The sequence below is a fragment of the Doryrhamphus excisus genome, chromosome 17 (assembly GCF_030265055.1).
Source record: "Doryrhamphus excisus isolate RoL2022-K1 chromosome 17, RoL_Dexc_1.0, whole genome shotgun sequence".
NCBI classification, from domain to species: domain Eukaryota; kingdom Metazoa; phylum Chordata; class Actinopteri; order Syngnathiformes; family Syngnathidae; genus Doryrhamphus; species Doryrhamphus excisus.
In genome coordinates this window covers 6,245,792-6,267,080 of record NC_080482.1, presented here as the reverse complement: position 1 = coordinate 6,267,080, position 21,289 = coordinate 6,245,792, and the positions used below count along the sequence as shown (strand labels likewise).

At 39.5% G+C, this 21,289-nt stretch overlaps 1 protein-coding gene and 1 long non-coding RNA gene across 5 annotated transcripts in view; one reads left to right on the top strand and one right to left on the bottom strand.

The window, feature by feature from the left end:
- Nucleotides 1-21,289, top strand: part of grik2 (glutamate receptor, ionotropic, kainate 2) — a 134,550-nt gene that overhangs the window by 7,493 nt on the left and 105,768 nt on the right. The window lies entirely within an intron of this gene.
- On the bottom strand, nucleotides 16,070-19,935 carry LOC131105052 (uncharacterized). Its single transcript, XR_009119866.1, has 4 exons — nucleotides 19,412-19,935; nucleotides 18,845-18,912; nucleotides 17,462-17,572; nucleotides 16,070-16,934 (listed from the first exon to the last, which is right to left on the bottom strand). It is a non-coding gene; the product is annotated as an uncharacterized LOC131105052 (long non-coding RNA).

Sequence of the window (21,289 nt, the reverse complement as noted above, 5' to 3'; positions counted from 1 at the left end):
ACTGGATTACATTTTGCCATTTTTTTTGTTTGAAAATGTTTTATTTAGCCCATGAATATGTACATTTTACCCATCAGGTATAGGCAGTCCTCTGGGTACGTGGGTGACGTTTATGTATAAATAAACTCCCATTAATTTCCTGTATGTGGCGCAAGAACACACTGTCGTTGAGCAACAACATACGTTCAATGCTGAATTGTGTGATAGCAATACAGTCCCAAGAACCACAAATAAAATATCAATGTAATGTAAAGTAAAATCACAGAATACATTGGTTTCTATGATGATCAACATATGTGCTGGTCAGCGGCAGAGAGTAAAAGCTGATCATGTTTTTCCACTCCAGGCAGATGCCCGAGGGGAGATGGAGCATGGCATTCATAAATAATATGAAGTATCCTTTGGCCAACCAGATTCTTGACAGAGGACTGCCTGCCTGTCTGATACAGACCAACAGGCGGGTTTGGATGAGCAGACAGGAAGAAAAGGCTATTTTCATTCACTGCCTTTTTAAATCAGTCTTTTTTGCCCCAGAACCATCCATGTGTGCATTTGTCAAAGCCTTGCACTGCTGACCTTATGATTAAAGCCAAAACAAAATGCTGCACAAACTGTTGTCCTTTTAGTGATACAGACTATAGAGCACACGAGTTAACGTGTCCTTACTTCCTCCCTTCGGAATGTTATGCGTTGAATTATCCGATGCCCTCCGATGCATCTTTTAGTTTCATGATTATGTGTGAGTGCAGATTAGCTCTGAGGCTGATGTTGCTTTTATGGCCTGCATGGTTGGGGAGCCTACCAACAGTTTTCATTGGGAAGGACATATTTGTTTTGACAATTAGTATCAGTATGCACACTACGCTCTCGTGCACTCGTGACAGTACACAACCGCATCCATGGGATTAATAGCTTCCTTTGTAAAACTTATTTTATCTTACACAGTTTTATGAGGCACAGGGGTTATGTGATGATCAACATGAACGTGTCACATTGTTGAACAATGATTGTTTTTACTCTGCTTACTATCGTTGGTTATAAATATTTAAACACCGTACTCTTTATTGTCTTGGGAATAACAAGATCTCTAAAAATAGTTTCAGGATAGATAGAATGGCAAAGCATGGCATTTGTTTCCTTTTGTATTCTCTGTCATATCTGATGATCCTTGTCATTCTGTGGCAAGGTCAGAAAGAGAGGTGTGGACTGGAGTCAAGCACTTTGACGGACAGACTGGATTACAATTTTGATGACTTTGGATTCAACTTGACAATATCTAAAAAGATTTGGACTTTGACATCAATGACTTGGGACCTGACTTGAATCTGATGATTTGATTTTAAGTGAATGTGCTTAGTAAAATGTGTCTCCAAGGTGATCGTTATTATGTCATTTCCATATTTTCCCTTTGAATCGGTCTCAACGAATGCATCTATTAACGTTTAATCAGGTTTAAGAACAAGCAATATTTGGTTAGCGTACAGACGGAACAGCTAGGATTCCCCACTCGGGCATCTATGTGTGGAGTTTGCATGTTCTCCCCGTGCATGCGTGGGTTTTCTCCGGGTACTCCGGTTTCCTCCCACATTCCAAAAACATGCTAGGTTAATTGGTGACTCCAAATTGTCCATAGGTATGAATGTGAGTGTGAATGGTTGTTTGTCTATATGTGCCCTGTGATTGGCTAAGGTCTAAGGTGTACCCCGCCTCTCAGAAAATGGATGGAATGTGTGGATGACATTTCTGAATTTTTTTTTTGTGCCCCGCCTCTCACCCAAAATCAGCTGGGATTGGCTCCAGCACACACACGTGACCCTAGTGTGGGTAAGCGTCATAGAAAATGGATGGATGCATGTTCTTCAGTATATTAAGAAGGCATTCACATTTGTACGGACGCTGTTTGCTGTCAGCGAATAATGGCTATTTGACAAGGTTTAGCTGTTATTGTTGGCTATGATTTAAGGTATTGCCCCTTGCACAACTACACAAACGAAAATTGTTGCTCTCCTTGTGTGTATAGATGCATAAATGTATGTGAATTCCAGACAACCATGCATGAACAATCATCTTCATTCATTCATTCATTTTCTACCGCTTTTTCCTCACGAGGGTCGCGGGGGGTGCTGGAGCCTATCCCAGCTGTCTTCGGGCGAGAGGCGGGGTACACCCTGGACTGGTGGCCAGCCAATCACAGGGCACATATAGACAAACAACCATTCACACTCACATTCATACCTATGGACAATTTGGAGTCGCTAATTAACCTAGCATGTTTTTGGAATGTGGGAGAAAACCCATGCATGCACGGTGAGAAAATGCAAGTTCGACCGAGGATGGAATTGAACCAACCACTCGGCTGCCATGCAGCCACAAATTCAACATACTTGTTTAAATATGTGTAAAATATGAACGCTACTTTCCATATCCAGTTTTGCTTAACATTTGAAATGATTGAAATTGAAATATTGACAAATATGTTAGGGTGGCCGTAAAAAGGATAAATAGATTTAAAAAAAGGCTATCCTAATAGTATTTTCAAGAGAAAGGGGACACTACCATCTTTAATAGTCAGCAGACAGACAAAAAAAATGGAATATGACATGTAGGATCATTTCTGCAGCGAGCTGCCAAGAAGCCCACGGTGGTTATCCATTGCTGAAAACATGCTTTTCAGTCCGCGGATAAATGGTAACGAGATGTGAGCATGCAGCTTTCAGAGCATTCACCGTGTGTGTGTGTGTGTGTGTGTTTGTGTTGCATGGGGGTGTTGTTGAGTTTGAATGGTGTTTCGGACTGAGTCAGCAGAGAGTGTGTGTTTCCCCTGTGGGTGTGTGTTGAAGAGTGGCGTTTCCAGTGAGCTGAAGCTACATCACACTCTCTTGTGAAGTCAGAGATGAAATGTGAAATGCAATCTGTAGCCAGAACAGAAGGACAAAAAAATGAAGCAATTTACAGATTAGGAATATACACACAGCAACGACTGTGCCAATATTATAATTGTTGCTTCCACGCCTTCAGGATTTCACTTGGGACCAAATGATCGACGATATCTGGGATAGATTTTTCAGATGCATTTTCTCTGATGCAAAAAAATAATAATAATACAGTAAACCTCGGATATATCAGATTCAATTGTTCCCACTGGTTTTGTCCGATATAAGCGAAATCCGTTATATGCGTATACCGGAAAATGTCCGTTTTACGCATATATCGGATTTATATCCGGTATATGCGTAAATCGGATTTTATCCGTTATAAAAAGGCACTTCCTTGACTATGTTTCCAATGTACCTGGACGCGCAGGCAACGCTGCAAACGCCGCAAATGACGTCGTATAGCGGCCTGTCACAATTCGGCGAATCGGAGCGCCACGATGCGGGCATCCGATATATGCGAGGGAAATTTAATGGAAATGCATTGGAACGGGACTGGAGATTTTGTCCAAAATAGGTGAAATCCGTTATAAAAAATCCAATATATGCAATGAATTTTTATTGGAAATGCATTACAGAAAAATCGGTTCTTTTTTATCTGTCCGTTGTGAGCGAATTTCCGATATATCCGAGTCCGATATATCCGAGGTTTACTGTACTATGAAGTGTTTTGGAGAGAACAATCAGCCTTGCCAGCCGCATGAGTGGCTCATGAGTGTGAGCTGTCACGTTCGCAAGGGCCTCATTGTCTGATCATAATCTTGCAAATCCCCAATTGCAATTGCAAACTACTGCAACACCAGGCGGGAATGTGATGCTCCATTCAGCATGCATTTTGATCAAGCAGACAAGAGAGAAAAATCAGCATTCCTGACTGGTTTTTATAGCTATTTGTTTACCCGCTTTATATCTTCCCTAGTTGAATTAGCAAGGGGGGATTAGAAGAAGCATTAAAAGTTAGGGTTATGTAGTGTCACCACAAGGCTGTTATTTCAATTCCACGCATGAAAATTGAACTACATTTGACCTCCTCAGATTTAATTGAGCTGCGTTTAATCGAAACACATTAAATATAGGATACAAAAATCAATTTCCTTCACCTTTTTTAGAATTGTTTCTGTTCAGTGTAAGATGTACTGGTATTTCATGTGTAGTATTTGACTTGACGGTGTGAATACTGTGAATACTCTCAAAATGGGCCTTGTGATGGACAGTTGGGATCACGTTTTGGGGTAAAAGCTGTACATTATTTTAATTCTGAAATTTATTTGGATTGATCTGAAGTTGCTTTATGTATGTGCATGTGTGTAAATGATTCTTTATTTTACTTTTTTAGTTTTTACTTTATTCTTTAATTACTTATATTATAATTATTCATTCATTCATTCATTTTCTGCCGCTTTTCCTCATGAGGGTCGCGGGGGGGCTGGAGCCTATCCCAGCTGTCTTCGGGCAAGAGAGACGGGGTACACCCTGGACTGGTTGCCAGCCAATCACAGAGCACATATAGACAAACAACCATTCACACTCACATTCATACCTATGGACAATTTGGAGTCGCCAATTAACCTAGCATGTTTTTGGAATGTGGGAGGAAACCGGAGTACCCGGAGAAAACCCATGCATGCACGGGGAGAACATGCAAACTCCACACAGAGATGACCGAGGGTGGAATTGAACCCTCTCCTAGCTGCGAGGTCTGCGCGCTAACCACTTGTCCGCCGTGCAGCCCTATTATAATTATTTCATATATATATGAGCTGTGTGACGTTGCAAACATGGCAATAAAAATAACAATAATGTGTATTATTTCTCTCAAAAATACTGCGTTCAGTACTACACGCAATTTTCCAACTGACTTAATATCAGAAAAAAATCCATACGAAAAAGCAGACAAAAAAAAAACATTGTCAGTGACTGATGCACGATCGTGCCCACTGTCCATTTTGTGTATTTTATGAAACAGGTTTAAGATTGCAATGTGCATACTACTGGCTTGCTCTTATCACCTGAGAATACAAACTCTATATCAAACCCGTACTGGAAGTTCGATTCCAATTGGAAAATGTTGATGTTTGTTTACCACTCAAAGATCTTGGTGATAGTACTCTTTGTATTCTATTTTATGGAAGGTTACTCAACCATATGATGTGCCGGTGATTTGCTTTATACCCTTGGCAGTAGATCACACATTCCATCATGGTAGCACGCCCCATTCATTTGTTCTTGACTTTTATGATGCTTCCCAACAAGGCTTGAGGCCTATCATACTTAAATAGGCGTCAAGTGCAGTCCTTACAGTGGTGTGAAAAACTTCCCCCTTTCTGTGATTTCTTATATTTTTGTATGTTTGTCAAATTTAAAAAAAAAAATTAAATATGAGGCAATGACAACACAACTGAAAAATCCAAACCTACATGGCCCTGTGTGAAAAAGTAATTGCAATCAACTGCAATCAAGCGTTTGTAAGTCTCATACGGCACTGTGGGGGGATTTTGGTTATAATTCAGCAAATTTTTAGAGTTTTTCCAGTAGGAAGCACATTTTTAAGGTCATGCCACAGCAACTTAATAGGATTCAGGTCAGGACTTTGACTAGGCCACTCCAAAGTCTTGATTTCATTTTGTTGCTGGTGTGTTTTGGATCATTGTCCCGTTGTAGAACCCAAGTTTGTTTTAGCTTGGTCACAAAAAAGATGGCCGGAGATTCATTCGGAATTCATAGTTCCATTTATCACAGCAAGTCCTACGGATCATGAAGCGGCAAAACCGCTGCAGACCCTGCCACCCCCACCACCATATTTTACCGTTTGTATGATGTTCTTTTTCAGAAATGCGGCAAAACTTTTACGTCAGTTGAACTTTTGTCTTGTCAGACCAAAGAGTTTTCCCAAAGCTCTTGGGGATCATGGAGATTTTTTTTTTTTCTGGCAAAATTTGAGAAAAGCCTTAATGTTTTTTTTTATTCGGCTGTGGTTTTCATCTTGTGTCATTCTTATGGTGGAGTCATGCTGACCTTAACTGAGGTCTGCAGTTCTTTGGATGTTGTTGTGGTGTCTTTTATTAAGGGAGAATAATAAAAACTTTCATTTAAAAACTACATTTTGTGTTCAGTTGTGTTGTTATTGACTAATATTTACATTTGTACGGTGGTGGTAAAGACAGTTGATATAGTAAAAATATCAATATTGTAGTGTCATCTTATATGTAACATCTTATATGACATACTATGTATATGTCATCTTTCATATCAGAAATTGGCAGCTATTTTTTCACGGACAAACCAACAACTTTGAGTCTTTAAGTTCCTCCGCTTGTGACTGACTATATGTTATAAGGTAAAACAACATGCTTCCACAAAGCCCACAGTGTTGTCAACACAAACTTTACAGTGAAATCAGTGTAATTCATAGTTTAGTGGCTCAGACTCAGTCCAGTGATATTATGCTCATAACTCATGCATGCTTAGCAGCGCTGGCTTTAGGGCAATATCCATTCACTTAGCATATTTTGCTTTTGTTTATTGGATGGTCTGCTCCATTTCTTCCAGCACAAAATATGGCGCCACGTTACTTGCAAGTTTCTGTACATGAGCAGAATGGTGAAGTAATGGTGAGCACATCAGGTTTGAAGTCAGGTTTGAATCTCTTTTGGAACTTTTGGTTCATTGCAGTCTAGAAATTGCCTGTTGGTCTGAATGTGAATGGTGTGTCTATTTTTGTTTTGTACGTGACTGACAATCAGTCCAGGTTTTACACCACCCCTAGCTAAAAATCAGTTGGGATGGATGCTTGCTCCTTGACATCCTTCCTTCAGTTTAAAAAGTTCCTCCTATCGTTGATCTCAAATTTTGCATATGTGAATTGAATCTTCAATGCTGACGGTGTTAAGAGGTGAAGGTGACACTTCTATTCTGGTGTAATTGAACCCTGAAACGTATGGAGGGCATAAATGACCAGTGACCTGTGTCAGTGTGACAGTAATATGAGCCAAGACTTCATAACATGCTGCCCCCCCCCCCCCCATGACTCTTTTATCCTTGTGGTTTGAGTTACTGTGTATTTGTAACACTGAGCTTCATCCTCTACTCACCACTTTTTCCATATCATGTTTTTGACTTTAAACTGGAGGCCCCCAAAAAATATTGATTTCTCGTACCAGAATACTTTTGCTGTTATATATCCATGTATTTATGAGTATAATATGTGTTGCGACTTATTTTCCAGTGATCTTGTAAGTCGGTCATTTTCTACCGCTTGTCCTCACGAGCTGTCACCAGCTGTCTTCAGGCGAGAGGCGGGGTCCACCCTGGACTGGTCGCCAGCCAATCACAGGGCACATACAGACAAACAACCATTCACACTCACATTCATACCTGTGGACAATTTGGAGTCGCTAATTAACCTAGCATGTTTTTGGAATGTGGGCGGAAACCGGAGTTCCTGGAGAAGACCCACACATGCATGGGGAGAACATGCAAACTCCACACACAGGGTGGAATCGAACTTGGGTCTTCTAGTTGTGAGGCATATGCGCTAACCACTCTACACCGTGCAGGATCTCCTAAGTAGAATATTAAAATACCAAAAAATGGACAAGCACTAGACACAAAAATAATTATCTGTTTTACATTCGTTGATGTGTGTTTTACTAACATGTGATATGTTGGAAAAGTAGAGCTCTATGTATTGTGAGTACAAGCTTATGGCTTTAGAATGGCAATGAAGCCTCTACCAGTCAATAAGTCATTTAGAAAGGGCCTATGAATCCAAATGATCTTGCTGAAGGGAAGGTTCACTCTCACCCATTTCCTGCCTTGAGTCACAAAAGTAGAATATTAATCCTCTTGGAAAAAAAAAAAATCAATGTCAGAATGCTTTGCCACAGAGACAATACTCCATTGGTAGAGTTTTTCCTGGCATGTCTTAAATCCCATTCTTAGAAATGCTGCATTCAAATTTAAGGCTAATAAGATGTTGGTTTATTGATGATAGCTTCCTTCTCCCAGGGGATGGGATTATATGCCAATAATGCAAAGACAGCCTTTCATTAGTTTGTATTTAGATTGAAGTGTCATCCATACTGTGAGATACTGTGAGAGCCTGCTGCGTCTTCAAAGTGTGTGTAAGTGTGTTTCTTGAGGCGCCTTCATGCTGAATCTGATTGTGTTTTGGAGTATTCTTTGTCAATAAATACATCACAGAGATGGAAGGTAGGAAACATTAAGATAATTAGTTGGCATTTGAAGTTAAAAATACAGTCTAAAGTACGATTAACAACTTTTCTGACCTATAAATGTAATTAAAATGTTGTATTCTCATGTTGCCAAAGTTTCAGATAATGAGGTTTGTGTATTTGGAAGTGAGCCCTGAAAGAAGAAACTGGCCAACTTTGGTCTGTAAAAAAAAGAACTGCTTAGAATGGTTTGAATCCATTGAAAAAAGTGGAAATATTAAGAATTCTAAAGAGCAAAAGGCATTTGTGTTTGGAAAATGTGGAATTTTGGGAAAGTGGATGTGTAAAATAGACATCCCGAATTTCCTGAATAAGATGAATGTTTTCATGTTGGAATGCCTTGAGAAATATGATGTTGGAATGGTTTGAATCAGTTGAAAATCTGGAAGTGGATGAGGATGAGCCTGAGGTCATGAAGGGATCCCAAGTGTCCAAGGCATTCCTGGGTCTTCCTTGAGACCTCCTGCCAGTCAGAGACGTGCCCTGAACACCTCCCCAGCGAGGCGTTTGGGAGTCATCCTGACCGAATGCCCGAACCACCTTATTTGGCTTCTGATCAGAGGCTCAACTTTCAGATCCTCCCAGATTATGGAGTTTCTCACCCTATCGCTAAGGGAGAGTCCAGTCACTCAGTCAAAATCTTGTCCCAATTGTGTCCTTTTGGTCGCTACCCAAAGCCCATGACCATATGTGAGAGTAAGAACAAATATCAACTAATGTCAGAATGTCAGGCCATCTGTTCATAACCTTTACGACAATGATACAAAACACCACAGCCAAGACCACATCTGAATGGCTGAATGAAAACAAAATTAATTTGATGCTGGAAAAACCTCCAGTGTAACTTATTAAGAATTATTATTATTTTATTTTATATTATTTTATTATTTTATTATTTTATTATTTTATTATTATTTTATTATTTTATTATTTTATTATTTTATTATTTTATTATTTTATTATTTTATTATTTTATTATTTTATTATTTTATTATTTTATTATTTTATTATTTTATCACTACCCAAAGCCCATGACCATATGTGAGAGTAAGAACACATATCAACTCGTACTTTAGAAGAAGTGGAGTGACGGAAATGACGTTGAACAATTTTGGTGCAAAATAATGTGTGTGAGTGAGTCAATGACTGTCCTGACTGATGCATTCAAAGACATGCAAATTTTGTCTCACACACACTTCTGTGTGGAGGAAAAATCAAAGCACTTAGAGGAGCGATGGCATTGAAAATAACATGACACTTGGCTGTGAGGAATCTTTCTTAGTCCTTGACTGTAGAGGCTGTTTGCATGCATGCTCTTTCTTTCTTTCTTTCTTACCGGAAATTTGTGGAAAAAGTGATTCTTGTGTTGTTTACTCTGAAAAAACTAAGGGGAAATCTGGGCATCTCAAACACCCCAGCAGTCAACTGCAACTCTGGCTTGCCTGCAGGGCTGTGTCGCATTGTGTGTGTTTGCTGGTGTGTTTTCACGCAGGCTGATACTGGAACAGTGAGGGGAGTCATTTTGATTTCCCAGGACATCTCAGTCAGGGCTCATTGCTTTTAGACAGCAAACGAGTGGAAGAAGTGGGGAATGGTGGCAGGAGCGACAGTGGAGGGAAAACGTGTGCGCACTCTAACATGTGTTTGAGACAGAGAAAAGATTGTATCAAGGTCAGTTGGGGGACAATTGCTGAAAAAATACGAAGACACGTTCGAGAGCAGGGAGCAAATAAATAAAGAATGCTGCCATTGAATTAAACATGACCTTAAACGGCAGAGGATATAGGGACCTCGCATTCATAGAAAACACACACAAGAGCCACGTAGATCATACTCAACACACTAGCCTGTTGGGATACTGAAGAATACATTTGTATTTCCATTTTGAATCTTATATGCTGAACCATTGGTACTGTAGTCTTGCTTATGCTTGGGTATGGTCTGGAATTCACTACAACGAGTTTGGTCTATAGGTATTTGGACATTGTTGTGAGACTTTTTTAGAACTGAAACTTGACTAGATTCTGATGGTTCTCAAGTTTTTAATTAATTGATGGAAGCACATCCATAATAGATAAATAGATAGATAGATAGATAGATAGATAGATAGATAGATAGATAGATAGATAGATAGATAGATAGATAGATAGATAGATAGATAGATAGATAGATAGATAGATAGATAGATAGATAGATAGATAGATAGATAGATAGATAGATAGATAGATAGATAGATAGATAGATAGATAGATAGATAGAAAGACTTTATTTATTGTCATTGCACAATAACACAGCAGTGAAATTGCCAACAAAATGTTGTTGCCTGGCTCCTGTGTAATAATACATAATAAATAATAATGTGGAGAATAAATAGATGACATCAAATATGAACAATGTACAGCGTAAACAGTAATTTGTACAAATAATTTAAATAATTTAGAATAAATAATAAGTTTAAATAAATAATAATGCCCTAAAACTGATGACCATCTGTCGTGAAGTTGTATTTTTTTGGACCTCTTATTATTAAACCTAAATCTCATTCAAAAGAACGCTTAATGCTGCAATACGACTCTTTAAATTCTACTGCAGCATCTATTCACTCACATCTCCAGTGCGCAGACCTCTGCCCAACCATCATGTCTTCCAACAAATCAGTCCATGTAGTTAAGCAAAGGTCACATTACATGGGGAGCGTAATTAATAAGAGACATGAATGACAATTCCATTCCAGATGATTAATTCAAAGATGGCAAGTAAGACAATTTTGGTACCTTTTTCCTCTGCGCTCTTTTACCCTCTAACTCGCAACATGCTGTCAAGAACAAGCTATTAAGGCCAATGACTACTGATACGTGTGGCTCAAGTTGCTATGGTTACAGTCTGAAAGCAGCTTTCAGGACACTGTGGGTGAAGTGTGCATTGGGCGCTCACGTTCTTGGGTAAAAATTGACAAAAGTCCTTCTGGGAAACACAAGTGTCGGCAGGTGTCTCCGACTGAAGAGTGTCAGACAACCGCATGCTGCACTGTAAAGTGAACGATCTAACTAACAGCAGGCGGGAAGACTATGAGCAGAGTCTATGGGGAGAAAAGTGTGACAAAGTGGAGAGGCCGGTGATAGGTACTCACGACAATTAAGACAAATGCACAGACTCAATAGAAAAAAACACATTTACAAAAGCAGTTCATAGAACGTCCAACAGAAAAATGGAGGGTGATTTCCTCAGTTATAAAATAACATAATCAAAATAAAATAACATAAAAAAACAATAAATAGAGTGAAAACTCGGCGAGCATCATTAATTCGTTCCAGACTCTAAGTGAAGCAGACACTAACCGACTCCAGGGGTCCAAAAATCTTAACACCAATTATTTTTTAATAGTTTTACAATTACCCAAAATACTCATTCATTCGGAAAAATCCATGGCAGAAAAAGAACATCATCGTGCTAACCCCTCTCACCGTGCAGCCCAAAGAACATCATACCAACACTAAAATATGGTGGTGGAAGTGTGATGTTCTGGAGCCTGGATGACTTACTGTGATAAATAGGACAATGAATTCTGTAGTCTACCAAAAATTCCTGTAGGAGAATGTCAGGCCATCTGTTCATAACCTTTACGAACTTGGGTTCTGCAACACGACAATGAAACAAAACACCACAGCCAAGACCACATCTGAATGGCTGAATGAAAACAAAATTAAGACTCTGGATTGGCCTGATTTGAATCCTATTGATATGCTGCGGCACAGCCTTAAAAAAACGGTTCATGGTGGAAAAAACCTGAATTATTTTTTATTTTATTTTATTTTATTTTATTTTATTTTATTTTATTTTATTTTATTTTATTTTATTTTATTTTATTTTATTTTATTTTATTTTATTTTATTTTATTTTATTTTATTTTATTTTATTTTATTTTATTTTATTTTATTTTATGATAATTCTGCAAAATTGAGTGCGCCAAAATTCCATTGTAAGAGACTCATTGCAAGTTATCGCAAACGCTTGATTGCAGTTGTTGCTAAAGGGTGGCCCACCCAGTTGTTAGGTTCAGATGGGAATTACTTTTTCACAAATTTTCAACCTTAATAATAAAAAATAATTTCAAAACTAGATTTCGTATTCATTTGTGTTGTAAATGGAACACAACTTTAAATGGAAAGCAGTTCATTTTTTAATTAAATCTGAGCCTTTTTTGAGCCTCTGAGTTTTGCTCACTTCTCTTTGCTTTTTGCATTATAAGCTAAACCTCAGGAGTGCGACTGGCTGAAAAAGAAGCAGATGGCATGGCCCTTTGCTCTTTTTCTTTTATTAGGGCTGGTATTCCATACGGAGCAGACAGAAATGCACCTTGATCGCTACTGTTTTCACATCAGCAAATGCCCACTGGAAAGCGTCAGTCAGATTTTATTGCCACCGTGTGTTTGTGTCAGCTTACATGCATGGTTACAGCCTCTCTTTGGTGTATTCTTGACTATGTCTGTTTAAGTCATGACTTCCTGTGTGTGAATCAGTGCCACATTGATTGCACTGATAGAAAAAAACAACCTAATACAGCTACAGCGTCATGTTGTTGGCCTTCATTAGGCAAAGGGTTGACTTACCAATACTTTACAGTCTCTGGGGTGCAATTTTACTCAGCCTTCGTTTCCACAACACAAACAACTGCAGTGTTCCCACTGTAGACCGTGACATTGGTCGCAGTTTGTGGTCGTGGAAAAACTAAGGACAACCACAGATTTGTTTGAATTTGGAGGTTCTCGTTGGGAGTGACCAGGATGGATAGGATCAGGAACGAGTACATCAGAGGGACATTACATGTTAGAGGCCTTGGACATAAAGTCAGAGAGGCCAGACTGAGATGGTTCGTGAATATATTGGTAGAAGGATGCTGCGTTTAGAGCGGCCAGATTTGTTTGAATTTGGTAGAAATAAAAAAAACAAAAGAATCCAGCATATCCGACATCATTTGGCTTCTATTAAACCGAACAATGTGACTAAATGATCCCTCCGTCCTAAGCCATTCTCTGCTTACAAGCACAGTGTATGTTGTCACTTACTCACTGTTTTGACAAACGCTTGACCAGCACATGTAGCAGGCAAGAGAATCAAATGTCAAATGCTCATGGCTAGATCAAATTATTTCTGCTTGATTTATAACCAAGAGAATGAGAGAAGAAAATATAAAAACAGCGGCATTGTCAGGGTCACTGGATATCAGAAGAAAACATTTTAGTGCATGTCTGCCTGGAAAACTCTGAGTCAAACATCTGCTGAAAGGAACGGTTCTTTGAAGCAAGCGATATGTCATCAGTAAAAATTAGCCTGCCTAGATTGATACAGAGAATATCTGTTTATGCCCTTGAGGGTTTAGTGTCAAACACTAAACCACGATAGACCCTATGATCTTGAAACCTTAAACCGTCTTACCTCTGTGTGACTGTATTTAGCAAACAAAGACATTTAATACAGGTGACCCATCGATTCACAGAGGACCTCTAAAGATGAGTTTGTCCGTATGTCCGTACAATATACATTCAGTCAGAAATAGAATAACAAAAATGTGATCTAATATTTTTATGTTTGCCACATTTTTAGTTGCCTCCTGGATAGAAAACATCTCAGGCATGCATTTAAGGTTTTATGACAAGAGACTCAGCAGTGACTTCTACAAAAGGTTATGAACAGCTTAAATTTTTCAGTGTCTGTAATAAAGGCGACAATATCCAGTGAGTGCCAAGTCAAAGGAATCCTGAAAAAAACAGTCTCAGGTTAGAAACTCCGGTCAAACCATTGCATCCTAAAATTTTAAGTAGCACAACACAGTCACTAAAAGACTGCATCCAAGGACTCGTACAACCGAACAAAGGAGTTAAATATTTAAGAAATTGTTGTGGAAAAAATGTCTATCATCCTAAGGTGGATAGAGACTGCCTGAAGTAAATACAGAATTCTGGCAGTTTTTATTACCTTTGCAAAACAAAGGGGTCAGACAACACACAGTATGCATGGCGGTCTGCAGGTGTCTGGCCAAGAGTGGCCTCTTGGTGGGAACTTTTATACTCTATAGCATCCAAATGAATTACATTACAAGAGAATGGAGACATTCTTGTCACTCCCCCGATGCCGCCCTCATGTATATGGGGGTTAGCCTACACACCCATTCTTCTGGCACGGTTTGTCCAAAGAATGACCTCCTCCGACACTGTCCCTAACCCCAGGTTACAGATAGCCTCCTGCTGTGCCCACGATCCTTGAAGGGACAGCAGGATGTGCTCGGATGCAAAAGTTGAAGCTCTACAAAAGGCCGTAAAGTAATTCACACAATGTGTAATCTATGTTATACCTGTGAAATATAAATTTTCCCATCACAAAATGAATGTGTGATAGAAGAGTTTCAGCTAAAATGAAAGGAAAAGTATACAAAACTGTGATGAGACCAGCCATGTTGTTTGGTCTAGAGACAGTGCCATTGAGGAAAAGACAGGAAACAGAACTTGAGGTAGCAGAGATGAGGATGCTGAGGTTCTCAATGGGAGTGACCAGGATGGATAGGATCAGGAACGAGTACATCAGAGGGACATTACATGTTAGATGCCTTGGAGATAAAGTCAGAGAGACCAGACTGAGATGGTTCAGACATGTCCAGAGGAGAGATAGTGAATATATTGGTAGAAGGATGCTGCGTTTAGAGCGGCCAGGTAAAGAGGAGGTTTATGGATGTTGTGAAGGAGGACATGAGGGTAGTTGCAGAAGACAGGGTTGGATGGAGGCGGTTGATTTGCTGTGGCGAACCTTGAAGGGAAAAGCCCAACTACAAACACGAAGTTAGGAATTGAATCTCAAATGAGAGAATTGTGTCATAGAAAATGCCATTAAAATTTCATATTTGAGTCTTATTGAGTCAAAGTCCGGATATTTTTTTTCAGGATCCCTGCAGCTGCCATCTTGTGCACTTGTGTATTCTCCCTATAATTTCTGTCACTCACCTCTTTTCTAATAACCGTTACATGTTCAGTTAAAATGCTTTCTCTGCTCCAGGCTAATTATCACCAAACCATTTCCCTTCTTGCTTCATTCAGATGCCAGGAAGCCTTAAGAGCTGCAGCGCCAAAATGACGCTTGACTCTTAAGACTTCAAACCGAGATCATGTCTGCACACTTACAGTAGAAAAAAGAATGGTTGAGCGTGTGTACGAGTGGGGACGGGGGTTTAGTGTTACCATTTTGTGATCTCCTCCTTTGCCTTTGAACTGCTGTGGGAATAGGGAGATAACGTTTTTCTCAAAAAGCTTGGTGTCTATAATCCACACAGAGCGAGAGAGGCGAGATACTGAAAAGGAAGAGATGAAGAGGGAGTGTAAGAAAGGAGGTGAAGCTGACAGAGGCAGTAAAGAGGGACACATTTGCTGTCTTTTAACAAGAAAAACTTTGAAGAGCAGGATCATTGTTCAGTTTTGAGAAAACTAATGATTGGACAGACTACAATATTGGTGTATTTGTGATAGTAGTTAGTGTTCTGTCTAGTAATGGTAAAGGTTTTATTTCATTTGAACATGCATCAGATTACAATTGAGTGCATCACATAATCAGTTCACAGTTCCACATGTCCAAAAGGAGTAGGAAGAAGCAAAGCTTATTAAATCCTACCCATTCATCTGGTACTTTTACAATCAGTAACAAATCAGTAACAGTTACATTTGTTCACTTCCTGCTTTCCATAATACAGTTTACTTTTACAATCAGTAACTGTTTTATTTGTTCACTTCCAGTTTACTTTTACAATCAGTAACTGTTTCATTTGTTCACTTCCTGCTTTCCATTTTTTTATTTTAATAATGTACCTTGTACCGAAGTACGAGGTGATATGACCATACAATGACATAATGGGTACCATAGTAAGTGTCAATATAGTGATATATATAGCACATCATGACTGGTTCAAGACTCTTCATCCTTGGATGAAGACTCTTCATCAATTTTTAGGTAATTGGTTATTTTTAGCCTTATGCATTATTTGTGACTCCCATGTTAGTTTACTGTGTGACAAGCTCAGTGTTGGTTATTGCTTGCCTAATTAAATGTTCTATTACTTTAAGCAAGCGAAAAGTGGCATTTGCTATCTCTTGTAGCCACATTCTTTATGTGTCTGCGCTAACCCTCCACATTAATGCCAAGTAAGGGACCACACAGTATGGTCTGGGGCCCTGATGTAAGGTATGTGTTATAAAACGCATGCCCATATCATTATTATCTGGCTACAGGGCACAAGGCACTCCATTTTGGCATAGTGATGCAAGGATTTTCTCTTCCCATATGTCTGCGCAGGAGACCTCAGATTCAGCAGGAAGTCTTATTAGCATAGCACTTGCTGCAGGACATTTTGCCGCATGCATGTTTATAGGTAATGAAGAATCATCTGAGAGAGCTCAGGCTGCGATCAGGCTGCCATCTGTTACCCGCTAACTCTTCTCACTCCAGCAATAAGGAGGAAGCTAGAATCAATCATTCATTCATTCAGTTCATTTACAGTACATATATTTTATTGTACATTCAGAAAATATCCGTATAGCGTTTTGTGTTTTGGCATTTTCTGATCCGGTTGTCCTCAAACAGCTTGAAGCTGCACAACACTGATCCTCTCAAATTGATTTCCATTTGTTCCTTGGTAATGCACAATGGACCCAGACTGAGTTTGGTTCTCAAGTTGTTTACTGAAAATGTATTCATTGCTTTTGCAATATTGCACACTCCACCGCATCTGGAGTAGGAGAAAGTGGAATTGTTTATCTTGGAGATAAGCATTTCATATTGAAAAATGTAATAAACATTTTCCTCAAAATTGCTTGCATTCTATTGAACATCATTTGTGGTTTATAATAACTGACGGAGGAGGGCGAGCCAACAATAATTCTTCTATGACCAGCGGTCTGTTTATATCTGACGGGAACGTCCAATCAATTGTGGAGTACAAAAGGTACGAGAGATAAAAAGAAGATAAATAAATAACAATTTTTTGACATGGTGATGACCACAAGATTTTGATGACCAGATTGGACAATTTAATTATGCTCGCTGCAGACATAAGAAATAAACACCAAGTGTAAATACTGCCACACTTTATTGGCTTGCCTTTCAAACATGACTGCACACACACACACACACACACACACACACACACACACACACACACACACACACACACACACACACACACACACCTACACACACACACACACACACACACACACACACACTGTATTGATGACAGCGGTATTGATTAAGCACCTGTAAGGTTTGTCTTCTTTTATCCAGTGAGTCTTCTGCCTGTCAGGCAGACTTTATGGAGCATCCTCTCTGTGCCTGGCTGCTCATTATGGGATGTGTAGAGTGGCCCCACTAAAAAAAAAAAAAGGAACTCATAGTGTCATCACAGTTAAATTATGGCCACACACCGTGCAACACTGATTTCATAGCATGGGATCAAGTGTAACTGGCCTCGTCATCATCATGGACAAAATTCTTTTTATATTATTAGTCATCATTTACTTGGTGGTAACATAGTATCGATTTTTTGGTTTTGTTTCACAAATCGCGTATTGTGAGGTACCCTAACATTCCCGGTCTTAGCTGTACAAACGCACATGAAATGACACCAGGAAGTAGAAGCATGACAATTGCTTCGTATCTGTATTTTAAGATATTTTAAAAAAAAGTATCATCACTCTGTTGCCTGCAGTGGAACGGAAGGCGGAAGGCGAGAACTTCAGAATTTCTTCAACTTCTAGTGGTGAAAATAACCTGTATGCAAGTTTTCTTTCTGTGATTATTCTCTTCGCCACTTTTTTTCCCCCCTTATGCCGCACCACATTTTCTCCACATCACATGTCTCCTTGTATTTCTGTCAGAAAGCAAAAGCACCAGTGGGCTCTCAAGTGAAGGGACTATTAAACAACAGGAAAAAATGCAGCAGTCGTGTCTGAGTTGTGTCATCAAGGCTGATGTTGAATATTTTTACCTCCTCTATTTATAATCGCTACTCTGTCCTACATATGTCTGAAACCGCTCCCCTGGGAGGCCTTTGTCACTAAAAAGCTATATTTCTCTCTGTCTGCACCTTTTCATGAGGTCGCAGAGCAAAGATGGGAAATGAAATTACGCTAATTATATTTGGCTGTTTTGTTTAGCAAAATAAAACCAACAATGGTTTGTTCATTTGTTGGCTCGCGTGCAAATGAAAGCATTGTTAGAATGTACACATATATAGTATAAACACTATACTGTTATTACTGTTGTTACTGTCTTAGGTTTGTGTCATTTCCTATGTTTACAGAACGACACATTTTTATGTATTGTGTGATTAATTAATTAATTTCTGAACAAGAGATCTCACAATATCTCATGAACTGTCTGTAATTACATTTCTTCAAGGTTAATATGTCTGTTAGTGTCTTTTATTGATGCTCGGACAATGGTGGTGCCAGCAACTCATACAGCGGATTGTACAGATGATTAAACAGATATTACAAGTAGTGCCATCAATCGATTAAAATATTGAATTGCAATTAATCTCATTTTGTACAAAGTTAACTCATAAATGATCACAATTAATCGCAGATAGAAAGAGGTTTTTATCTACAGTAGGGATGTAAATCTCTTTGTGGTACGCACCGCAACATGTAGCGGCGACTTGTTCTACTCCATGTTCCTTGAACGCACCATAACTTTCTTCTCCCACACTACAAAGAAAATATGGAATTTTCCGAATAAACACAGAAATTTCACAGCATTCTTCAAATCTGCTAATGCTACCTAACATAAGGCCCCTGTCCTCGGCTATGCTGGCTATGCTAGCTAAAACAAATTTTAGCTAGTCGTTCAAAGCAAAAGGCCGCAGAGAGACTGCTTGTATCTAAAACAAAAAGTTGGGACTCACAATCACAAATAACTTGTCGAAAGATGAATTAGATTGCTTGAATGTATGTATGTTACGTACTGCGTGTGTTGAAAATCTTTCCTGGTGACCAGCTAGCATAATGTTAACACTAGCGAGAGCTAATGCTACCTGACACAAGGCCCCTGTCCTCGGCTATGCTGGCTATGCTAGCTAAAACAAATTTTAGCTAGCTGTTCAAAGCAAAAGGACACAGAGACACCGCTCGTATCTAAAACAAAACATTGGGACTCTTGTATGCCACGGTACCAATTTACAGTATAATGGACAATTTAAAAAAATACCTGCAGTTCACCAGTAACTTCTCTCTTCTTCCCGGCGACGTACTTGGTGAAAACTCGACTCACAATCACAAATAACTTGTCAAAAAGATGAATTAGATTGCTATAATGTATGTATCTTACGTACTGTATGTGTTGAAAATCTTTCCTGGTGACCAGCTAGCATAATGTTAACACTAGCGAGAGCTAATGCTACCTGACACAAGGCCCCTGTCCTCGGCTATGCTGGCTATGCTAGCTAAAACAAATTTTAGCTAGCTGTTCAAAGCAAAAGGACACGGTACCACTGTATAATGGACAATTTAAAAAATACCTGCAGTTCACCAGTAACTTCTCTCTTATTCCCGGCGACGTACTTCGTGAAACTCGACAAATAACTTGTCTAAAAGATGAATTAGATTGCTATAATGTATGCATCTTACGTACTGTATGTGTTGAAAATCTTTCCTGGTGACCAGCTAGCATAATGTTAACACTAGCGAGAGCTAATGCTATCTGACACAAGGCCCCTGGCCTCGGCTATGCTGGCTATGCTAGCTAAAACACATTTTAGCTAGCTGTTCAAAGCAAAAGGACACAGAGACACCGCTCGTATCTAAAACAAAACATTGGGACTCTTTTATGCCACGGTACCAATTTACAGTATAATGGATAATTTAAAAAATACCTGCAGTTCACCAGTAACTTCTCTCTTCTTCCCGGCGACGTACTTGGTGAAAACCCGACTCACAATCACAAATAACTTGTCGAAAAGATGAATTAGATTGCTATAATGTATGTATCTTACGTACTGTATGTGTTGAAAATCTTTCCTGGTGACCAGCTAGCATAATGTTTACACTAGCGAGAGCTAATGCTATCTGACACAAGGTCTAGTTTAGCTATGCTAGCTAAAACAAATTTTAGCTAGCTGTTCAAAGCAAAAGGACACAGAGACACCGCTCGTATCTAAAACAAAACATTGGGACTTTTGTATGCTACGGTACCACTGCATAATGGACAAATAACTTGTCGAGAAAGCCATCTGCCAGGGCTGTGAAACTACCCTTTTCTTATTTTTGTTCCTTCTTCCAGCTTCACATCAGTGTTTCCTCAAACTAGTGTATGGGACAAGGTTCAAACTTCCATTAACGCGTTAACTGTATGTGAAAACATCTATAACAGCAAATAACTGGGAATCAACCAGTCAATTATGGAGGACGCCTGCTTGCTGGCTTTGGTGTTTTATTTGTGTTGCGTCTCTATTTAGCCACTGACCCTTCCTCCGTGTCCCCACTTTCTCCATTGTCGAATTGATCCCCCCCCTTCTCGTAATCCCCTTTGCCTGTACCTGCTGCTACCAGGAGCTTCAGCACCGTCTGCCTGCAGGCTTCACTGGCCCTGATTACTCTACCTGTGGATATTCTCACCACATTCTTCCTTGCACTTATCCACGAGGTGTCTCCGCCTCACAGAGAACGTGAGAAATATACCCTGCGTAGTTCCTCTTCTACCAATGCAATGTTTACACCCCCCAATGTGTTTCTGCTGTTTTGCACATGCTCTGTTTGGATAGAGTATATGAAAAAGTGTTAATCTGCCGAGGAGGGGAAATGTACAGTATGTCTGTACATACACCGGTGTGTGTGCACACGGAGCAAGAGACGGTAAGAGTGTGGCGAGTCCATGCGGAGGAGTAATGGAAAGCAGCGGTGGTGATTGTGTGGAGTGTGAGTGGGATTGTTTTGGACCCCAGCAGGTGTTGCTGTTGGTGGCTCATGTGGGAGGATGTGATGGACCTGGGTCTGGGCCACATTTCATCTTGCTGCGGAATGCAATTTAGTGTGAGAATCATCATGTCTATGCACCTATTCACCGAGAGGAGTGACTGGGGCTGGAGTG